This window comes from Trichomycterus rosablanca, chromosome 21, assembly GCF_030014385.1.
Source record: "Trichomycterus rosablanca isolate fTriRos1 chromosome 21, fTriRos1.hap1, whole genome shotgun sequence".
Lineage (NCBI taxonomy): Eukaryota > Metazoa > Chordata > Actinopteri > Siluriformes > Trichomycteridae > Trichomycterus > Trichomycterus rosablanca.
In genome coordinates, this window is record NC_086008.1 from 14,575,585 (window position 1) to 14,586,738 (window position 11,154).

The window sequence follows — 11,154 nt, forward strand, 5'->3', positions numbered from 1 at the left end:
CTGGGTTTGGGGGATTGGGGTTCTAATTGCCATTCTTAAACTTACTGCCATCAACAACTGATAGGTCCTAACATTATACAATTATACAAAGCTAGTGAGTAGATCATGTTTATTTAACATTTTTACATCAGTATATTGTATATATTTAAGCATTTCTAAATATTGGGGATGGGGGCGTGTTGTTCTCAGTACAAGTACAAGCACTTATGAGAGTATGAGCATACATTTCAATCCAGCATCTTAGAGCTGGAGGTCTTGCCCAAGGTGACAGCAGTGGAAGCTTGGCAGTAGTGGGGTTTGAACCCTCAATATTCCAATCATTAGCCAAGTACCTTATGTGATGAAGCTCCATTATTAAAATGTTTAAATAACGATATGGTAAAACATTTAAATGGTTTTGGCAAAAACAAAATCACAAATAAAATAAATAAATCTAAATAATAAATAAATCTAAATAAAAAAAATTAAAAAAAATGTACATTTTATACAAATCATAAACATTATAGATAGGAAAACATTTAATAATGTAAATTTTCTAATAAAATAAACACTAAATTACAAATATTCTATTAATGATTATATATAGACCAAACATTTAGTGTTTGAATGCTTTGTGTATTTTTCCAAATTAAATGTGTAGATTTTGTACCAATTTGTATTTTTTGGCATTAAATTATGTTATGTTCAGTTTAAGTTTCATTTTTTTATGTAATTGTAAGGAATATAGTTAAACATTTCAATGGTTTCGGCAAAAAAAAAAAATCACAAATAAAAAAAAAAAATTATAAATCATAAAAAAATTATACAATGATTAAAACAAAAAAAAAATAAATACAATAAATAAAATAAAATAAATAAAATAAAATAGAAAATAAATAAAGTAAAATATAAAAATATAGTAAAAGATTTGTGCTTTTTTTTTTTTACAAAATATAAACACTAAAATTAGGAATAAAATTTGTGATTTTTTTGTTTGTTTTTAAAACCGAATTTAATATAATAAACTTTGTGGACTAGGCTCCTACTTCCTTGATGGTCATTATGATTAACTACAGCTGGTGACCTCTCTGTGTCCATATAAATGTTGCTAGCTCTACTTCAAGTGTCAGTTTTCAGTATCATGGGCTTGGAGGTCGTGCATAAGAAGCTAGTCAGGCTTTAAGGGGTCCATTCTAAAAATGATGTTTATTTTTGCACACAGCCTTGGAACCCATGGCGATAGAAAGCTTGCTCGACTATGGACAGCGACACCAATGTCCTGGTTCTTGGATTACATCTGATCATTCAGACGGACAGAGGAAGGCCGTGAAACGGATCTCAAGAACCTAGTTGCTGGACCACTCTTATCACAGCTTGTCTTTTTAGATTCCTTCTTAGAGACGGCACATATTCATACCACCACTAATGGGACTAGAACATTTCCGACTGTTTAACAGACCGTCGTTTATTTAAAGCGTATGAAACGAGATTAGCGGCGAAGCTATGCTGATTGCAGTGAGTGGCTGGTGAAGTAGAAGTCAAATGTTCTTCAAGGAATACTTTTAAGCCATCGTTTTAGGCCATCAACATGTCAGACACACTTGCTACCTACACTGTGAGCTTATCGTGGGCTTTGTCGTGTTGCACTTGGGCCGCAAGTGCGCACTGAGAGCCTACAGGGTGCTGACAAACCCTGTGATTGATTACACCAAGCAGTGCCCAAACTACTAGAAACTAGAAGAACCGGATTTATTTTACGTCATCAACAATGAAAAATACACCGATCAGCCATAACATTAAAACCACCTCCTTGTTTCTACACTTACTGTCCAGTTTTATCAGCTCCACTTACCATATAGAAGCACTTTGTAGTTCTACAATTACTGACTGTAGTCCATCTGTTTCTGTGCATGCTTTGTTAGCCCCCTTTCATGCTGTTCTTCAATGGTCAGGACCCCAACAGAGCAGGTATTATTTAGGTGGTGAATCATTCTTAGCACTGCAGTGACACTGACATGGTGGTGGTGTGTTAGTGTGTGTTGTGCTGGTATGAGTGGATCAGACACAGCAGCGCTGATGGAGTTTTTAAAACACATCACTGTCCCTGCTGGACTGAGAATAGTACACCAACCAAAAATATCCAGCCAACAGTGCCATGTGGGCAGCGTCCTGTGACCACTGATAAAAGTCTAGAAGAGGACCAACTCAAACAGCAGTAATAGATGAGCGATCGTCTCTGAATTTACATCTACAAGATGGACCAACTAGATAGGAGTGTGTAATAGAGTGGACAGTGAGTGGACACGGTATTTAAAAACTCCAGCAGCGCTGCTGTATCTGATCCACTCATACCAGCACAACACACACTAACACACCACCACCACCATGTCAGTGTCACTGCAGTGCTGAGAATGATCCACCACCTAAATAATACCTGCTCTGTGGTGGCCCTGTGGGGGTCCTGACCATTGAAGAACAGGGTGAAAGCAGGCTAAAAAGGTATGCAGAGAAACAGATGGACTACAGTCAGTAATTGTAGAACTAAAGTGCTTCTATATGATAAGTGGAGCTGATAAAATGGACAAAGAGTGTGGAAACAAGGAGGTGGTCATAATGTTATGCTAGAGTCCGAGTCAAGTCACGAGTCTTTAGGCTAGAGTCCGAGTCAAGTCACGAGTCTTTAGGCTAGAGTCTAAGTCAAGTCACAAGTAGAGTCCAAGTAACGAGTCTGAGTCAAGTAACGAGTCTTTAGGCTAGAGCCCGAGTCAAGTCACGAGTCTTTAGGCTAGAGTCCGAGTCAAGTCACGAGTCTTTAGGCTAGAGTCCGAGTCAAGTCACGAGTCTTTAGGCTAGAGTCCGAGTCAAGTCACGAGTCTTTAGGCTAGAGTCCGAGTCAAGTCACGAGTCTTTAGGCTAGAGTCCGAGTCAAGTCACGAGTCTTTAGGCTAGAGTCCGAGTCAGGTCACGAGTCTTTAAGCTAGAGTCCGAGTCAAGTCACGAGTCTTTAGGCTAGAGTCTAAGTCAAGTCACAAGTAGAGTCCGAGTCAAGTCACGAGTCTTTAGGCTAGAGTCCGAGTCAAGTCACGAATCTTTAGGCTAGAGCCCGAGTCAAGTCACGAGTCTTTAGGCTAGAGTCCGAGTCCAGTCACGAGTCTTTAGGCTAGAGTCCAAGTCAAGTCACGAGTCTTTAGGCTAGAGTCTAAGTCAAGTCACAAGTAGAGTCCAAGTAACGAGTCCGAGTCAAGTCACGAGTCTTTAGGCTAGAGCCCGAGTCAAGTCACGAGTTAATATAATATACACAAAACATATATTGGAAATGTAGCGTAGAAATAAATAATATGTAAGTTCAGATCAAAAAAACAACAACAGATTAGCGACTGTATTTTGCCGTTTTACTTGGTGCCTTTACTTTCCTAGGGACCAGTTAAAAGCTTAAACTGATACAGCGGCCAAATTCTAAAACACAGCAAAAAAAAAACATAACCACTGCTTACCTTAGCTTATGTTCTTCCAGATGCTATTAAATTCATAACCGTGTGTCCCATTAGGAATATAATCCGTTATTTTGTAAATGTGCTTATAATTAAAAACCTCCAAATTTTTCCCGGTTGTGAAGTAAAACACGAACTCGCTAGAAAGCCGATCAAGCGTTTCATTGACATGTCATCTGTGTGACGCAAACTGAATAAATGCAAATACCAGCATTTCTTACTAACAATTAAAATCAGAAGGTGTGAGAAGGTTCAGAAAGTGCTCTTTCAATGATTAGTGCCAATTCTGTAGGAGCGTAGGGAGTAGGGAGCGACGCCTGTTCAAAATCTTCCTTCTTAAATGTAACTTCGCTAGCCTAACCAGGCCAATCTTTGGCGCCACGCACCAGCAACATTATCAGCACTCTTCCCCCAGTGAGGGTGTTTTGACGGGTTTAGCTATTAACCCAAGATGGGGGTGGGGGCAAAGAGCTTACCGTGAAGAGTCCAGGCTCTTCTGGGACCTTGTAAGCCTCTGAAAAGCTGGAGTGTGCTCTTTTCAGCACCAAGCTTCATTCCCCCAAGATTAGCATGGACTATTTTTTTTCTCACCAGTGCTGACAAGTAACACTTGGAGCGTCCTCTTACTTGACACATTCCGAAGAGGCTACGGTGCTTAACCAATCCTTCTCTAGCGCCACGGCTGCTGACGGACGACAGAAATTTCCAGAAGGGCCTGCTTTTCCAAGTAGTGTGGCCATGCCAACACATCTGATCCAGTTTTTTATTTTTATTTAAGTGTCCATTTTATCAGCTCCACGTACCATATAAAAGCAATTTGTAGTTCTACAATTACTGACTGTAGTCCTTCTGTTTCTCTGCATGCTTCGTTAGTCCTTTTTCATGCTGTTCTTCAATGGTCAGGACCCCCACAGGACCACCACAGAGCAGCTATTATTTAGGTGGTGGATCATTCTCAGCAGTGCAGTGATACTGACATGCATGGTGGTGGTGTGTTAATGTGTGTTGTGCTGGTGTCCAGCGCTGCTGGAGTTTTTAAATACCATGTCCACTAACTGTCACTGCTGACTGAGAATAGTCCACCAACCAAAAATATCCAGCCAACAGCACCCCGTGGGCAGCGTCCTGTGACCACTGATGAACGTCTACAGGATGACCAACTCAAACAGCAGCAATAGATGAGCGATCGTCTCTGACTTTACATCTACAAGGTGGAGCAACTAGGTAGGAGTGTCTAATAGAGTGGACAGTGAGTGGACACGGTGTTTAAAAACTCCAGCAGCGCTGCTGTGTCTGATCCACTCATACCAGCACAACACACACTAACATACCACCACCATGTCAGTGTCACTGCAGTGCTGAGAATGATCCACCACCTAAATAATACCTGCTCTGTGGTGGTCCTGTGGGGATCCTGACCATTGAAGAACAGCCTGAAAGCAGGTTAAAAAAGTATGTAGAGAAACAGATGGACTACAGTCAGCAATTGTAGAACAACAAAGTGCTTCTATATGGTAAGTGGAGCTGATAACATGGACAGTGAGTGTAGAAACAAGGAGGTGGTTTAATGGGAGTTTAATGGGCTAAATAAGAATGGGCTAAATAAGAATGGGCTATATGGCTAAAGAAGATCAGCAAGGCATGATAGAGCTAAACCATTTAGGACTTCACAGGTCATAGACGTCCTTATGGTCAATACAGAGATTAACAAATGCCATTTAGCTAAACCAAAAAAACAGAAAATGTGTATTTATAGTGATATTTACAGAAATCACACTGCTAAAACAATCAAGAGAAATTAGCAAACAAGCAAATTAGCAGCTAGCATAAGCTACACAAGCAGAATTAAACATCTAAGACAAGCCAAGCAACGAAACCTGTGTGATGTCAGTTAGAGCAGGGTAGCCGAGTTAGCTTAGCTGTTAATCCCAAGAAAAACAACCCTACTTTCAAACTAAAGAACATTAAATAATGATGCTACAAACAGTGCACTATACGCTGTGTTCAAGCTCTACCATTCGCCAACAAAACTAGCCAACATATCTCAAACAGTTTGCATATGCGCTTTAGTTAGCTTAATTATCTTTAGCTATTGTGATATTTACAGAGAACAGACCTAATAAAGAACACACACTGCTAAAACAATCAAAAGAAATTAGCAAACGAGCTAATTAGCAGCTAGCTCATGCTACACAAGCAGAATTAAACATCTAAGACAAGACAAGCAAACAAAATTTGACAAACAGCTGAATGAAGCCAAGCAAAATGAATTCAAACACAGCTAAGTCAGGCAAAGTAGGTAAAACCAAGCTAAGCTAGTTAGCTGTGAAAGAAATTAGCAAACAAGCAAATTAGCAGCTAGCACAAGCTACCCAAGCAGAATTAAACATCTGAGACAAGACAAGCGAGTGAAACAGAGAAAGAAAGCTAAATAAAATGAATATACACAATCAAATCCACAGCTAGCACCAGAGCCTGCTACCTTAGCACATTGCAGCTATAATTGTGTAGATTCTCAAAGCTAAGCAAAGCTAAAACAAACAGCATTAAGAGCTAAAATAAAGGAAAAGTAAAGAAATTTACCCCAGTTTTTACCGTGTGACGTAGCCAAAATCACAAGTTAATGAGGAGGAACTACATTAAAGTTCTACCATTTGCTAACAGTGTCAAGTTATGTAAATATGTCCCTTAGTTAGCTTAATTATGTTTAGCTACAGTGATATTTACATAGAAAAGACCTAAAAAAAGAACACACACTGCTAAAACACTTAAAAGAACATAGCAAACAAGCAAATTAGCAGCTAGCACAGGCTGTGCAAGCTAAATTTAACATTTAAGTCAAGCGAACAAAATCACAAATAAGCAAAGTGAGCAAATTATTTACCCAAGCTAAACCGAGCAGGCAGAATTCAATAAACAGCTAAATCACGCCAAGTAGAATGAATTCAAACACGTCTAAGTCAGAGAGAGTGGGTAAAACCAAGATAAGCTAGCTAGCTAACTGTCAACAGAGGAAGCTAACACCAGAGCCTGCTAGCTTAGCACATTACAGCTAAAACTATGTGGATTCTCAGGCAAAACTAAACAAACAGCATTGGGAGCTAAAATAAAGGAAAAGTAAAGAAATTTACCTCAGTTTCCTGTGTGACGTAGCCAAAATCAGAAGTTAATAAGGAGGAACTACATTAAAGTTCTACCATCTGCTAACAAAACTGGCCAAATCAAGCCAAGTAGAATGAATTCAAACAGAGCTAAGTCAGAGAAAGTGGGTAAAACCAAGATAAGCTAGCTAGCTAACTGTGAACAGAGGAAGCTAACACCAGAGCCTGCTAGCTTAGCACATTACAGCTAAAAATATGTGGATTCTCACAAATGAACAGCATTAAGAGTTAGTTGGTCCACCTTGTAGACGTAAGGTCAGAGACGATCGCTTATCTATTGCTGCTGTTTGAGTTGGTCATCTTGTAGACCTTTATCAGTGGTCACAGGACGCTGCCCACGGGGCGCTGTTGGCTGGATATTTTGTGTTGGTGGACTATTCTCAGTCCAGCAGTGACACTGAGGTGTTAAAAACTCCAGCAGCGCTGCTGTGTGTGATCCACTCATCTCACTGCAGTGCTGAGAATGATCCACCACCTAAATAATACCTGCTCTGTAGTGGTCCTGTGGGGGTCCTGACCATTAAAGAACAGCATGAAAGGGGGGTAACAAAGCATGTAGAGAAACAGATGGACTACACTCAGCAATTGTAGAACTACGAAGTGCTTCTATATGGTAAGTGGAGCTGATAAAATGGACAGTGAGTGTAGAAACAAGGAGGTGGTTTTAATGTTATGGCTGATCGGTATATACTGTATATACAGTATATACATAATATACATAATATGTAATATATTGAACCTGAAGTAAACAACAGACTTAGACGACTGTCTACCATTCAGCTTCATACAATACAAACTACCCAGACGTGAGACAAGAGACGTGTCCTCCTTCTTTGTCCTCCTAACGCACCAAACATGACGCCATCAAATCCCACCCATAAACCTCCCATTAAGCCCTAATATTGTGTAAACGATCCTGACTATACCATAATTCCCTGTAAACCATCTGCTATTAACACGGACTGTTTAACAGTTGCGGGCTGAGCTCATGTTGTGACTCTGTGGTCAGGCGCCGGACCTTGGGGACGGATTGCTTGCCCGGCTCACAATGTAATCGGGTCTCATCCAGGGGAGCGCGATTGTTGCGCAGAGCCTCCTCCAGGTACAGTGGGGCTTTTGTTCTGGTCGAGCCAGCCTGCTGAATACAGTCCGGGAGGCCGGACAGACCAGAGCCATTCTATCGGGCGGCTTTGTGCTACCCAGGAGCCCTTCTAATGCTCCACCAACTAGAGCTATAAACTGAGCTACATTATACAATAGACGTCATATAATTTTAAGAAGCAGGAATAATGGGCATCACTCTGGCACATCATCAAGGGTCCTTGGAACCACTCCTCCAGTCACTGTCTGTGGTTTCTACAGGGGTTCCATCTGGGTACTCAATCTTCTCCTCAGCTTTATGAACACTCCTGGTCGTGTTTCTGGCCATAATGCCAATGATACATTGTAGGGCAACACACACACACACACACTTACTCCCACTTTGAGCAAATTAGTGTAGCCAGGATGATGGACACAAGAAAACCTCCTCGCAGACCTTGACAATGACTGGCTGGGAGTGAGTCCATAAGGTCCTGGAAGGTCACAGGTACCTGGAACCATGCTGACCGCAGTGCATCCCACAGCTGCTAGAAGGTGTGTGGGGGAGGATCCATAGAGCCAACACGACCATCAAGGTGGTCCCACAGATGCTCAGTTGGGCTCAAGTCTGGGGAATTAGAGGGGGCAGGGTAGTACTTGGAGGTCATGGTCATGCTCTTTCAACCAGTGTGGCACATTTGTAGCCGTGTGACGTGTCACATTGTTTTATGGAAAAATCCCATCCATCCCATCCATCCCTTGATGGAGGGTAATTAACATACCAATTCATCCAACAAGTGTTTAATAGGTTTAGGTCAAGGCTCCACGCAGGCCAATGGAGTTGGAGAGGCACATACTGGAAGAGGAATGGGCCTTCCCTCAACTGTTAGCACTTACTTCACCTGTGAGCGACAGGGTCGGCACAGTGGCACAGTGGGTAGCGCTGTCACTTCACAGCAAGAAGGGTCTGGGTTCAATTCCCCAGCTTGGCAGCAATGTGAGTTTTCTCCATGTGTTCAGGTTTCCTGCAACAAGTCTAAAGACATCCAGCCAGGCCAGTTGGAGCTACTAAAGTTGCCCTAAATTTAAGTGTGTCTGCCCTGTGATAGACTGGCGACCTGGCCGGGGTGTTTCCTGCCTTTCGCTTAATGAATCAGACCCACCGCAACCCTGACCAGAAGCAATTCAGAGTAACTAATCCACCAAGTGTTACCAAACCAGAGAATCTGAAAGTGACTGAAAGCAAAGTTCGAATCCAGGTCACCGGTACCCTAAAGGCCAGCCACACTACCTACAGTACCACTTGTTTGTTTTTCGTTACTTTTATCAGCTCCACTTACCATATAGAAGCACTTTGTAGTTCTACAATTACTGACTGTAGTCCATCTGTTAATCTGCATGCTATTTTAGCCTGCTTTCACTCTGTTCCTCAATGGTCAGGACCCCCACAGGACCACTACAGGGCAGGTATTGTCTGGGTGGTGGATGATTCTCAGCACTGCAGTGACACTGACATGGTGGTGGTGTGTTAGCGTGTGTTGTGCTGGTATGAGTGGATCAGACACAGCAGCGCTGCTGGAGTTTTTAAATACTGTGTCCACTCACTGTCCACTCTATTAGACACTCCTACCTAGTTGGTCCACCTTGTAGATGTAAAGTCAGAGACGATCACTCGTCTATTGCTGCTGTTTGAGTTGGTCATGCTGTAGACCTTCATCAGTGGTCACAGGACGCTGCCCACGGGGCGCTGTTGGCTGGATATTTTTGGTTGGTGGACTATTCTCAGTCCAGCAGTGACAGTGAGGTGTTTAAAAACTCCATCCACTTATACCAGCACAACACACACTAACACACCACCACCATGTCAGTGCTAGTGCAGTGCTGAGAATGATCCACCACCTAAATAATACCTACTCTGTGGTGGTCCTGGGAGAGTCCTGACCATTGAAGAACAGCATGAAAGCAGGCTAACAAAGCATGCAGAGAAACAGATGGACTACACTCAGTAATTGTAGAACTACAAAGTGCTTCTATACGGTAAGTGGAGCTGATAAAATGGACAGTGAGTGTAGAAACAAAAAGGTGGTTTTAATGTTATGGCTGATCGGTCTGTATATTCATCATAAAGGCAAAACAACACTCCCATATAACAGCAACGGATCAGTTACTGAACAATTACTAATTAATTAATTAGCAGAATTAATATTAATTGATATTTTGAAGTCAATGATTAACTTTTAAATATAATTTCTGTTTTTTATCCATTTATATTTAGTCTTTAGTTATAAAGAACATGCTGGTTAAAATGCAGCATGAAAATTGTTAAATATTTATTCAGTCGGAGCTGTCATGGTGAAATTGGCATCAATTTTTAAAAGCATCGCAGCACAGAATCCAAAGCAGAAAGGCAGGACTTGAATCTTACTTAATTTACACCGGACAGGCATAACATTATGACCACTGACAGGTGAAGTGAATAACACTTATTATCTCTTCATCACGGCACCTGTTAGTGGGGGGGATATATTAGGCAGCAAGTGAACATTTTATCCTCAAAGTTAATGTTAGAAGCAGGAAAAATGGGCGAGCGTAGATGGCTAGACGACTAGGTCAGAGCATCTCCAAAACTGCAGATCAAAAGTGGTACAAGGAAGGAACAGTGGTAAACCGGCGACAGGGTCATGGGCGGCACGGCTCATTAATTCACGTGGGGAGCGAAGGCTGGCCCCGTGTGGTCCGATCCAACAGACGAGCCACTTGTAGAAAGATGTCAGTATACACAGTGCACTGTCACCTCACAGTAAGAAGGTCCTGGGTTCGATCCTCAGGTGGGGTGGTCCGGGTCCGATCAGTGCGGAGTTTGCATGTTCTCCCCGTGTCTGCGTGGGTTTCCTCCCACAGTCCAAAAACATGCAGTCAGGTTAATTGGAGGCACTGAATTGCCCTATAGGTGAATGAGTGTGTACATGTATGTGTGTGTATGTGTGTCTGCCCTGCGATGGACTGGCGCCCCCGTCCAGGGTGTTACTGTGTGCCTTGCGCCCATTGAAAAGCTGGGATAGGCTCCAGCACAATTTTGAGCTCACTTTGTTGTAAATGTATATATCAACAATAGTCTTTAGCATAATACAAGAAATGTAATTTAACCGGGAACCGGGAACACCCCACAAGAGCTGCAGTTTTGGAGAAGCTCTGACCCGGTCGTCTAACCACCATAATCTGGCTCTTGCTTAAAATCGCTCAAATCCTTACACTCACCCATTTTTCCTGCTTCTAACATCAACTCTGAGGATAAAATGTTCACTTGCTGCCTAATAAATCCCACCCACTAACAGGTGCCATAATGAAGAGATAATCAGTGTTATTTACTTCACCTGTCAGTGGTCATAATGTTATGTCTGATCGTTAATGTTATTCTACCATCTTATTGTAACTTGCAGTTT